This window comes from Bubalus bubalis, chromosome 14 (assembly GCF_019923935.1).
Source record: "Bubalus bubalis isolate 160015118507 breed Murrah chromosome 14, NDDB_SH_1, whole genome shotgun sequence".
Taxonomy (NCBI): Eukaryota; Metazoa; Chordata; class Mammalia; order Artiodactyla; family Bovidae; genus Bubalus; species Bubalus bubalis.
Window position 1 is genome coordinate 28,566,015 of NC_059170.1, and position 12,490 is coordinate 28,578,504.

Consider the following 12,490-nt stretch of genomic DNA (forward strand, 5'->3'; position numbering starts at 1 on the left):
CTGCAAGATAAGCATTGCATAGTGGGAATTTAGTTTGTAATGCTTATTTTAGAAATGCAAATGCCAAATTTTTTATAATTATCTATTTATTTGTTTTTGGTTGTGCTGGTCTTCGTTACTGCTTGGACTTTTCTCTAGTTGTGGCGAGCCAGGGCTACTCCCCAGTTGTGGTGTGTGGGCTTCTCATTGCCGTGGCTTCTCTTGTTGCGGAGCATGGGCTCTAGAGCACAGGCTCAGTAGTTGCGGCACACAGGCTTAGTTGCCCCGAAGCATCTGAGATATTCCTGAATCAGGCTGAACCCATTTGTCCTACATTGGCAGGCAGATTCTTTACCACTGTGCCACCCGGGAAGCCCTAAAATTTATATGGAAATGTAAAAAGTCAAATACAGCCAAGGTAATCTTGAAGAACAACCCTGGAAGGCCTTCACTACCAGATATCATAACTGTGATAGTAATTAAGACAGCGAGGGGTTGGTGCAAGAATAGATAAATAGGCCAGATGAATACAGAGGCCTCAGAACAGTTCACATGTGTTTAGTCAACCTGCTTATGACATATCAGACAATGCCTTGAAGCACAGAAAGGATGGTCTTTTCCACCACTGGCCCTGGGACAATGGCTCCCCGTAAGGGTGAAAAACAAACCTCACACCACACAAAAAAATCAATTCCAGGTAAATTGAAGAGCTAAATGTGAAAGGTAAAATAATAAAACTTATAGAAGGAAACGGGCTTATAACCTCAGAACATGTAAAGTTTTTGTCCATTTCTTGGCTGTGGTATGCAGTTTATGGGACCTTAGTTCCCCAAACAGGGATTGAACTTGGGCCACAGCCGGAAAAGCACCAAGTCCTAAACACTGGACTGCCAGGGCATTCATTTTTTCATTTTTTTGAAGGTCTTTTTAAAAAATAAGTATGAAAAGTGCTGAACATTATAAAGGAAAGAAGTTGATAAATTGGACTACATTAAGAACTTCTCATCAAAAGACATCATGAAGGAGCTTTCCTAGCGGTCCAGTGATTAAAGAGCCCGCCTTGCAGGGAACACTGGTTTGATCCCTGGGCCCACGAAGATCCCACATGCCTCCGAGCAAGTAAGCCTGTGCACCACAACTACTGAGTCAGCGTTCTGGAGCCCGTGTTCTGCAACAAGAGAAGCCACCACAGTGAGAAGCCCACACACCGCAACAAAGAGTAACCCCCATTTGGCACAACTAGACAAAGCCCGCTCCCAGCAACGAAGACCCAGTGCAACCCAAAATCACTAACTAAATAAATTATAAAAAAGACACCATTAAAGAATGGAAAGGCAGCCCACAGAGTGGGAGAAGTTACATGCAATATAGAGAAATGGGCATAGGACTTCTGATGTATAAAAGACTGGTTGGAATATAAAAAGTGGCCAGCCTCATCGATCACCAGGAAAATGCAAACCAAACCCACTGTTGACCTGCCAGAAAGACCATACTCAAAAGGACCGACACCATCTAGTTGGCAAAGAGGAGGAGTATCTGCAAGGGACAGTAGGAATTGGTTCAACCACCTTATAAATTGTTTGGCAATTTCTGCTTAAGCCGTGCAGGCATTCAGCCTGGGGCCCAGCGAGTCTCCGCCTGCACCCAATAGGTGAAAGTCCTGTGTGCCCCGTGGAAGAACCAGAACAGTCTGAGCAGCACTGTTCGGATTCACCCCAAACTGGAATCAACCCAAATTTCCATCACCAGTGAAATGGATAAACAAATGGTGGTCCACTCATTCAATGGCATTACATGGCATGTTTGGTTTGAGAGAATGTGTTGACGTGTGGAGTTTTTTTGTAAATGTCACACTTGAGTGAAAGTCAATGAGGAAATGTGTGAGGCTTTGCATACTCAGCTTTCCAAGCTGGAAAGACTTAAACATACCCCTCATTCTCTGAGAGACAGAAACCAGAGCCCAGCAACAGCAAGCGACTTGCCTAAGGCCACCAGGAAATGGAGACATAGAAGGAAACACAAAGTTCCTAAATCCCAGGCCAGGACTGTCCCCAACACAGCAATTTGCTCTCATCAAATCCCTTTCTTTCTGCCCATTTCTGGTGGACACTTGCATTGTTTCCACCTCCTGGCTACTGTGAATAATACTGCTATGAAGACAGGTGTGCAAATATCTCTTCAAGCCCCTGCTTTCAGTTCTTTTGGATAAACTACCCGGAAGTGACCTCATCAACATTCTCTAGTTATTTTATACTTGTAGGTTTTACTACCCCAACTAACCTGAAGGTCCTAGAAGCCAAGGATCAATCATTCAGTTAGGTGTTGGTGAGTATTGTCTCCGCGGTAAAGAACCCGCCTGCCAATGCAGGAGGCACGGGTTCTATCCCTGGGTCGGGAAGATCCACTGGAGAAGGGAATGGCTACTCACTCTAGAATTCTTGCCTGGAAAATGTCATGGACAGAGGAGCCTGGCAGGCTAGAGTCCATGGAGTCACAAAGAGTCGGACACGACCGAGTGAGCACACACAAGAATGAGTGTTTAATAACCATCTTCCTAAAGGGGAACCCCTAATTTGTGGTGATTGTCCAGCAACTGTAGTGTACAGACCTGGTGCTGGAACTTGGGCCCTGCTTGACAGTGTCCAGAGCAGAGGGACCCTGAGTTGCCACCCCTGCCCTACATGGCCAGGCAGCATTCCCCTCAGTCCTGAAGAATTGAAGCCAAAGACACCCCAGACTCAGGGGCAGGAGCCCAGCACAGTGGAGGGGGTGGATTGAGTGAAATTCCTTCCACTGAAGAAGGTTCCCAGGCTTGAAGGTGCTAATGTTGCCCTACTCTTTAGGTTGGATGGTGGGGACATGGGCGCTCACTTTCTTCTTGTTAGTTAAAAGATGCATTGTGATATGTGCTAAGTCACTTCAGTCGTGTCTAACTCTTTGCGACCCTATGAACCATAGCCCTCCAGAATCCTCTGTCCATGGGGATTCTCCAGCCAATAATACTGGAGTTAGTTTCCATGCCCTCCTCCAGGGGATCTTCCCAACCCAAGGATCAACCCCACATCTCTTAGGTCTCTTACATTGGCAGGTGGGTTCTTTACCACTAGGGCCACCTGGGAAGCCCTGCATTGTGATATATACACTCTTTTATATGCATGAAACACTTAGCATTTAAAAAGTAAAACAAACACCCACACAGGCTCACATGGTGCATGCACCTGCACAGGTGTGCATTCAGGTGCATCCAGCCTCTCTCTGGGAGGTGTGTCCACAGGCTTTGGGTGGGATGCAGCCACCTACATTCTGAAAAAATCATTCGAATGAAGGTCTTTCCCACTGAGGTTAAGACCTGGTGCTCTCATACAAAAGATGCCTAGGATGCCCGTCATTTCCCTCAGATTCCCTAAAACAGGGAATAAGCGAAATGAGTCACTGGCTCCTTTCTAGGGAAAACAAAAGGGAGTCGCACGTGCAGAATGAGGTTAGTGGTCAAGAACAAGCCAGCGAATCGCATCTTTGGGAGAGGCTCACACATTAAAGACTTTCCCAAATTCATGCCAATATGCATTTATTTGGGCTTCCCTGGTTGCTCAGATGGTAAAGAATCCTCCTGCAATGCAGGAGACCTGAGTTCAATCCCTGGGTCAGGAAGATCTGGAGAAGGAAATGGCAACCCACTCCAGTATTCATGCCTGGGAAATCCAATGGTCAGAGGAGCCTGGCAGGCTACAGTCCATGGGGTCACAAAGAATCGGACACAACTTAGCCATTAAACGATGATGATGCATTTATTTGCCAGTCATATTTTTTATCAAAATGGACTGTGTCATTCAGAAACCACTTGCAAAATGAATGTCCTGCCCCAAGAACCCACATGCTATTTTTTTTAAAGCTTATAAAGCAAAAAGGTAGCCCAACTCTTGAGTGCAAAAGGTTGAATCTTTTCATTAGGAGCCTGACGCCCCATGGGCTCTCCCTGATGAACCTGAAGGCGTGAGAAAGAATCAAAGCAGGAACTTAAACCTAAAAGACATGACCTGGAGACCAGGAGAGAAGGCCTGCCCCCAGCTCTGGAACAGCTCACCAGGTCCAGGTGGGCTTGATCCATCCGCCAGAAACCACAGAGTTTCACCAGTTTCACCAGTTTCCAGCTACCGTGCTCCAGCTGCCCTGGAGCCCCAGGGCTGTCTGCGAAAAGACTGGAAAGGTGGTGGGGAGCTCAAGGTTGGTTCCCCTCTCCTCTGTGCTTTTTCTGGAGTTTCCACATTTTCTCGAATGGATGTATTGTTCTTCTATCATTAAAAAGAGAGAAGCAAAAAATAAAAAAGCAAAAGAGAAGCATTGCTTGAATTTTCATCATTTAACTTGTGCTTGAAGAAAAAGACACACACTTTAAAAAAAAATGCACAACTCATTGACTTCTCACACTGACATGCCCACATCACCAACAGCAGATCAAGGAGTAAAACTGTGCCCACTACCCTGGAGAGCCCCCTCCCAGGCTCCCCTCCCCTAAGTGACCACCACCTGAGTTCTCATAGTATGCACTCCTGCAGCCAGGTTGGGGACCTGAGGCCAGTGGAATTACACAGACTTCTCTCTTTTCCCAATGTTTTATTTTGTGTGTGAAGGTTAATTTTTTTTTATTGTGGTAAAATTCATATAACATAAAACTCACTATTTCAACCTGTTACAGTGTAAAATTTAGTGGCATTTAGTGAATTCACAGTGTTGTACAACCATCACCCTTACCCAGTTCCAGAATATTTTCTTCACCCCAAAGGAAAACTGTAAGCAGTCAGTCCCATCTCCTATTTCCTCAGCCTCTGGCAACCACTAATCCAGATTCTCTCCCTATGAATTTACCTAGTCTAGACATCTCACATAAATGGGATCATACAAAACATGTCTTCCTTCGTGTCTGTCTTCCTTCACTTAGCATCTTTTATTGTATTTATTAATTTTTAGGCTGTGCCATGCAGCATGCAAGATCCTAGTTCCCCAACCAGCTATCGTACCTGTGCCCCCTGCAGTGGAAACACAGAGCCTTAACCACTGGACCACCGGGGAAGTCTCTCCCAAATTGATTTTTATTTGCATTGCCCTGATACCATTGGTATTTCTGATGCAATACAATCCTTATCAAACTCCCAGGTGACTTCTTTTCAGAAATCGACAAAGGAATCCTTAAATTCATATGGAAATTCAAGAGACCCAGAATAGCCAAAACAATCTTGAAAAAGAAGAACAAGGTTGGAGGACTCACACTTCCCAGTTTCAAATTTATTACAAAACCACAGTAATCAAGACAGAGCAGAACTGGGGTATGGAGAGACAGAGACCAATGGAGCAGAAAAGAGAGCCCAGAAATAAGCCCTCATATGAATGATCAAATGATTTTTGAGAAGGGTGCCGTGACAATTCAATGAGGAAAGGACAGTCTTTTAAACAAATGTGCTGGGAAAACTGCATACCACATGCAATGCAAAGGAATAAAACTAGACCCCTCTCTCACCCTAGACACAAAAATTAACTCAAAATTGACCAAAGACCTAAAAAAAAAAAAAGTTAAAGTGTTAGTTGCTCGGTCATGTCCGACTCTTTGTGACCCCATGGATTGTAACCCACCACCAGGCTCCTCTGTCCGTTGGATTCTCCAGGCAAGAATACTGGAGTGGGTAGCCATTCCCTTCTCCAGGGGATTTTCCTGACCCAGGGATCAAACCCAAGTCTCCTGCATTGCAAGCAGATTCTTTACTATCTAAGCCACCTAAATGTAAGGGCAAAAACTGTAAAACTCTTAGTTAGAGCGAAGTACACATATAGACCTCGGATTGGGTGATTTTTTTTTATATGAGAGCAAAAGCACAAACAACAACAGCAAAAAAAGATAACTTTGATATCATCAAAATTTAAAACTTTTGCACTTTAAAAGACAAGAAAATGGGGAAAAAGTACAGAAAAAGTTTAAATCACACTTAGAGGAGAATTGTATCTAGAATATATAACAAACTATCACAACTCAATAATAAAAAGACAAATAACCCAATTTTAAAACAAGCAAAGGATGTGAATAGACATTTCTCCAAAGGAGATATACAAAAGACCAATAAGAACATGAAAAGATGCTAAACATCTGGGTGGGGCTGCATTTCACAGAAAAGGCCCAGGACCATGCCAGTCTCCCAAAGGGAGTATGTTACTCTTGACAAGCCAGCCCAAAGTGACAAAGCTGAGGGTTTTCCCAGGAAAGGATGGATTCTTGACACCCTCTCTGTGCAGGTGCAGAGATGCACTGCTCACAGCCCTCTGGGAAAGGACCACAGCCCAGCTGCAAGGAGCAGGATGAACCTAGAACCTCCAGCCATTAGCTGCAAACCCAAGTCACTCTCTTCTCAGGTGATCCCAGCCCCTGCCAGCTATTTCTGCTCAGCGTGGGACTCCTACAATGGGCCAGTGCTCCCAAGCCACCCCCTGGGCTGGAACATCACCACTGGTGGTCCCTCCTGCTCAACCCTAATGCCTCCCTTTTCCCCTCTGCAGGTATTTCTTTCCAAGAAACCTTTGCACTCCCAACTCCACTTCAGTGTCTGCTTCCTGGAGAAGTTGAGACTGGGAGTGGAGCTGTCCAGGAAAGAAGGCAGCAGGGTGGACTTGTGGATGGGACCACTCACTGTCGGGGGCAATGAGAAGAACCCTATCCCTTGCCCAGGGCCCAGCTGTGGACACTTTCCCCAGGGATGGCTTGAGGGTAGGGGCTGGGAAAGAGGCTGGTGGAGGGGGCTGCACTGCCTTATCTGGTGGAGGGAGGAGATAATGGAACCTTCCTCACTTAAGTTGCTGACTTTGAGACATTGACATTAAGGTGATAATGACAGGCTGGGGGCAGTTAAATAATTGAGAACAGAGTGTGAGGAGCAGCAATCTCATTAGCAACTTCAAAGCAATCCCCATCTCAGGTCCAAGAGCAGAAAACACTCAAGTTCAAACAAACGTGGTGGCCAGAGAGGCTGTACTTCAGACGGTTGAGTGCTCACCTGAGGCAGGACTGTTCTGCCTACATCAGGACCCTGGTTGGGACCCCGGGGACCCCTAGGGGGTGGGGACCTGAATGTGTGCATGCAGAATTTGACTCCTCAGAGGCCTTCCGCCACTTGAGCCTGCAGATGTGGCCCCCTCCCCAGAAATGATGTGGAACTCTCCCCTACAAGACAGCGGATGCCCGTCCCACACGCTTTCCGGGCCTCCAGGCCTGTAACAAATGTAGCTGGGACAATTCTGGAGGAAAGGGACTGCAAGGTTTGACTGACATATATTGTGAAGTCTGCAGGGTGGGGAGTGGATTCTGAGGGTGTCCCTGGCACCATGGTGCTCCCCACATGACCTTTACCGTGAATGGACAGAGCAGTGTCCCCAACCTGAGAAGGAACAGAAACTGGGGCTCAGACCCTCTGGAATGAGGGTGAGGGTCACTCCCCGAGGAAGATCCCTAAGATCTGCAAAGGTGACAACGAGGAGGGTGTGGGCTAAAGAGTGGAGAGTGGAGACCAGAGGGGCTGAGCACCAGCTGAGGCCCCGAGACCAGTGGGGGCACATCCACCTCCCTTTCTCACCCAAGAATCCCCAGGAAGAGAGGCTGGAGAACCCCTGGTGGAGCCCTCACGTGCCAGGGAGCGAACCTGTTTGCCCAAGAGTGTGGACTGTGGTCACACAGATCTCCCTTCCTAAAGAGATGCACTGCCCCATATAGGAGCGGGGCCAGCGGGCTGCCCGCAGCCATTAGAGGCTTAGGGTCTGCCTCAGATTTCGCGGAGGTGGTGCCTTTCTCAGAGTGGCTGCAGTCAGCTCCCGAGCGGGGCTGTGTTCCGAGGGCCTGGTTGCTTCTGCCCACATGGGACTCCTCACCTGGGCTCCAGAGTTCTGTTCAGCAGGGAGACTTGGTCAGGTCCCAGCCTATGCCAACTTCCTCCACTTCTCCCCTCAGAGGCATTACCCACCCCAATACCCTTTGAACCCTCATGAATCTCAGCATCTGCTTCCCAGAGACCCTCTCACCTGGCCATTATGTGATGACAAGCAGGATGACCAGGGAGGGTTGGTTTATTCACTCAGCAAATGTTTGGGGTTTGCACCTGGCTCAGCAAGAATCTGTCTGCAATGCAGGAGACTCAGGTTCGATCCCTGGGTCAGGAAGATCCCCTGGAAAACGGCGTGGCAACCCACTCCAGTATTCTTGCCTGGACAATCCCATGGACAGAGGAGCCTGGTGGGTTACAATCCATGGGGTCACAAAGAGTTGGACAGGACTGAGCAACTAACACAGAGCTAGAACGGTAGGTACATTCTCTAACTGCCCTCATCCTCACTCTCCTGTCTATAAAATGAGATAATTGTAGAGCATTCCACCCCCCAGAGCACTGCTTCAAACATCAAACGTGTAGATGGAAACTGCTTGGTACACTGGCCGGCACACACTCAGCAACTGTGAACTTCAGCTGCTGTCCTTTTTTCTGAGCACTCCTTCAAAGTGTTTGCTCCATGGACCTTATATTTCTCTGCAGAAATCAGAATGCACAGTCTGCATCCTGCAAGCATACCTTGTTTAATTCTGCTTCGCTTTATTGCACTTCACAGATACTGCATTTTTCACCAACTGAAGTTTTGTGGAAACCCTGCACCTAGCAAGTCTATCAGCACCATTTTTCCAACAGCATTACTTTAAAATTAAGGTATATGCATTGTCCTTTAGACACCACCAGCTTCCCTGATGGCTCGGATGGTAAAGTGTCTGCCTGCAATGTGGGAGACCTGGGTTCGATCCCTGGGTTGGGAAGATCTCCTTGAGAAGGAAATGGCAACCCACTCCAGTACTCTTGCCTGGAAAATCCCATGGATGGAGGAGCCTGGTAGGCTACAGTCTATGGGGTCGCAAAGAGTCGGACACGACTGAGCGACTTCACTTTCACTTTAGACGTTATGCTATTACACACGTCATAGACTATGGTCTAAACATAACTTTTAAAATATTTATTTGGCTACACCAGGTCTTAGTTGTGGCATGTGGGATCTAGTTCCCTGACTAGGGATCAAACCTAGGCCCCCTGCACTGGGAGCACGGAGTCTTAGCTGCTAGACTACCAGTTGTTATTCAGTCACTGAGTCATGTCCAACTCTTTGTGACCCCATGGACTGCAGCATGGCAGGCTTCCCTGTCCTTTGTTATCTCCCAGTGTTATGAGTTGCCTCTTTGCATCAGGTGGCCAAAGTATTGGAGCTTCAGCATCAGTCCTGAAAAGTCCCTAAACATAAGTTTTAGGAAACCAAAAAAAATTCACAACTCCCTGTATTCTGATGTCCGCTTTACTGCAGTGGCATGGCAGGGAACCCACAATACCTCTGAGATCTGCTTGTATCCAAGGTTGGGATGATGACCCACAGGCCTGAAGACATGGAGCTGTAAGGTCTAGGGACTCCGGGCCGAAGGCCTATGACTTGTGTGCTACCTGACTGACTGGGATGAAAGGCAGGCTGCATACACAGGGCAGCTCTCCCAGGAGCAGGCTGTCAGTCCCCTCCCAAGGCCCGTCCTAAAAGAAACCTCTATCTGTCCTGCCCATCTGAGCACGAATCTGCCCCTTCGGAGACTGCTCACAGAGTCTCCGAAGTGCTGGGAGACTCCAGTGCTGGGGCGCTCATCTGAGCAGGGAACTGCCTTTCATCCCCAAATGGAAGGAATAGCCCTGCTGAGACATGGACACCCTGTCCCCAGATAGCATCAGACAAGGACCGGCTGCCCTCACACGTTGCTGTGGGAACAGAAAGACGTGCAGCCACTTTGGAAAACCGTCTGGTGGTTTCTCACAATGTTAAACATAGACTTACCATATGAGCAGGCAATTCTACTGAGGTATATACCGCGGGAAATGAAAACATATGTCCACACAAAGCCCTGTACACAGTGTTTATAGCAGCGTTATTCACAGTAGCTCAAAGGTGGACACAACCCAAATATCCATCAACTAGATGAACACGTAAGCACTGTCCTACAACAGAATGTTATTCAGTTACAGAAATAAATAAGTACTCATACACACTGCAACCTGGATGAGCCTTGAAAACACTTATAAACGTTTGCATAGTGAAAGCAACCAGTCACAGAAACCTACACAGTGTAGCTTCCATGGATGGGAAATGTCCAGAACAGGCAAATCCACAGTGGTTCCCTGACACCTTGAGGGGGACAGTGCAGTGGGAAGTGGACCCTAATGGCTACAGAGTTTGGGGCAGCTGTGTTGACCTTTCTTTTTTCCCTTTGGCTGCACCTCACAGCATGCAGGGTTCCCCGACCAGAGATCAAACCCTTCCCCCTGCAGTGGAAGCTCGGCATCCTAACCACTGGACCACCAGGGAAACCCCGGTTTGAAGGTTTGGAATGTTCTGGAATTATATAGTGGTGATGGCTGCACCACTCTGTGACTATACTAAACATCTCTGAACTGAACACCTTAAATGGGTGAATATTATGGTGTGTAAATAACACCTCAATAATGTTTCTAAACAAAGAAATGAATAAACAGACGTGAGTTCGGCACAGCCCAGTGTAGAGAGAGACCAGACTCTAGACCGCTGGCCCTGAGACTCCAGGGAGCATGATGAACACTATTTGTGAAAACACTTCCCTGAACCCAGGGAGACTCCCAAGGCAAACACGGTTCCCATGCTTGCTGCTTGGGAAAGACAAATATACACTCGTGGACGTCTGCGGTAGCTTGTGTGAGCAACTCCAACCATGGGGGTGTGTTTTTGGCACCGCCCACCCCCGCACACACCATCCAGCTGCTGGGACCTCCTGGAAAACCCAGAAGCAGCTCTGGGTAGAGGCATCTTCCTGGAGGAGAGCCTCCTCCTCAGCCCGGCCCATGGGCTGCCCCTCCCACCACACGCCTGCCTGCCTGGCTTGTGTGCATCACAGTGAGTGTCTGCCTCAGGGCCCAGGCTCTCCACAAACATGACTTCTTGCTGCCGAGCCTTTGTGTTCAGGGAGCTTCCAGCAGCCACAGAAAGGAAGGTTTGTAGTGTTAACAAAGTGGACCTTCATGAGCCAAAGTACCCATGGGCCCGGCAGGATGCTTCCCATCCACACTCCAGCCCCTCGCTGGGTAAGGGTGTCAGGACACAGCCGAGAAGCCCTCGGCTTGGCTCCAGAGCCCTGCAGTGACCACAGGCTTCAGGGGCTGGACCGTCTCTGCACGTGTGCGCAGTTGCGCTGTCTAGTCTGACTCTTGGCAACCCCATGGACTCTAGCCTGCCAGGCACCTCTGTCCCTGGAATTCTCCAGGCAAGAATACTGGAGTAGATTGCCATTCCCTTCTCCAGGGGATCTTCCAGTCCAGGGATCAAACCCCACCCCCATCCTCTGCGTTGGCAGGTGGATTCTTTACCATTGAGCCACCTGGGAAGCCCTCTACTGCTTATTTACACAACTTCATTCCTGGAGCTGTGGTTGTGTCACACCCGCACTCATGTATCATCAGCAGGTGCAAAGAAAAGCAGGTATTCAGCCTTGGAGTTGACAGGCGTTCACATTCTAGGACGCTCCCGGGAGGTCTCTGGGTTACTGTGGCAACGTCCTGGGCCGGCATCCTGCACTCTCTGCATGGGGTCAAGAGAGGGAAGATGAAGGAATGCCTTCCCCCCACCCTCTGCCAAGGTTCAGCTCAGGACAGCCTGCCCTGGGCACAGGCACAGCGGTTTCCTTGAGTGAGGAGAGGGCATCTGGTCTCTCCCCGGGGGGCTGAACAGGGAACGCCAGGAGGCAGGGTGTACATTCAGAAGCTGGAGGCTCAGATCAGAACCCCAGCCCGGCCACTTACTAGCCTGTTACCCTGGCTGAACATCTAGCCCAGGCTGGGTTCATCATCATTAGGCACCCCCTAGGCTGGGGGACCCCATCCTGACCTCCAACAGCCTGTGTGCATCGTGCAGGCCTGTGACTCCATACAGAGGATCAGAGCGTGGGTCCTTTGAGTCTCTTTCTCTCATGGCCCCGTCTATGTGACCATGGTCTGCTTACGTGTGGTGCCCAGATTGACCCAATCTCCTGCCAGCAGTCACCAGCTCTGCTGTGAGATCGCTCCAGAGCATCTGCTGCTAGACAGACACATGCATCACCATTGGGCCCTTAGAGACCTACTGATAAATAAAAACACCCCTTGCCATGTGCTCAGGGGAACACAGGGGACCCTCCCTACAGCCCCCTGCTCCACTGCCCACATCCCTTTTCTGAGCTCCCCTTGGGAACCACCAGGAGGCCAGGACTGGGTGGCTGGCATGGAGCACTGGCAGGTTCCCTACAAGCTGAGCCGGACAAACAGCAATGGTGCATGGGCCTCGTGCCAAACCTGCGTTGGACCCAGAGCCTGGCATAGGGCTCTTAGGGGATGGGGACAGGCCACCTGAATCGTGGGCCTGCCCATCACTGTGGCCGGTGGCTCACTACCCCAGAAGAATG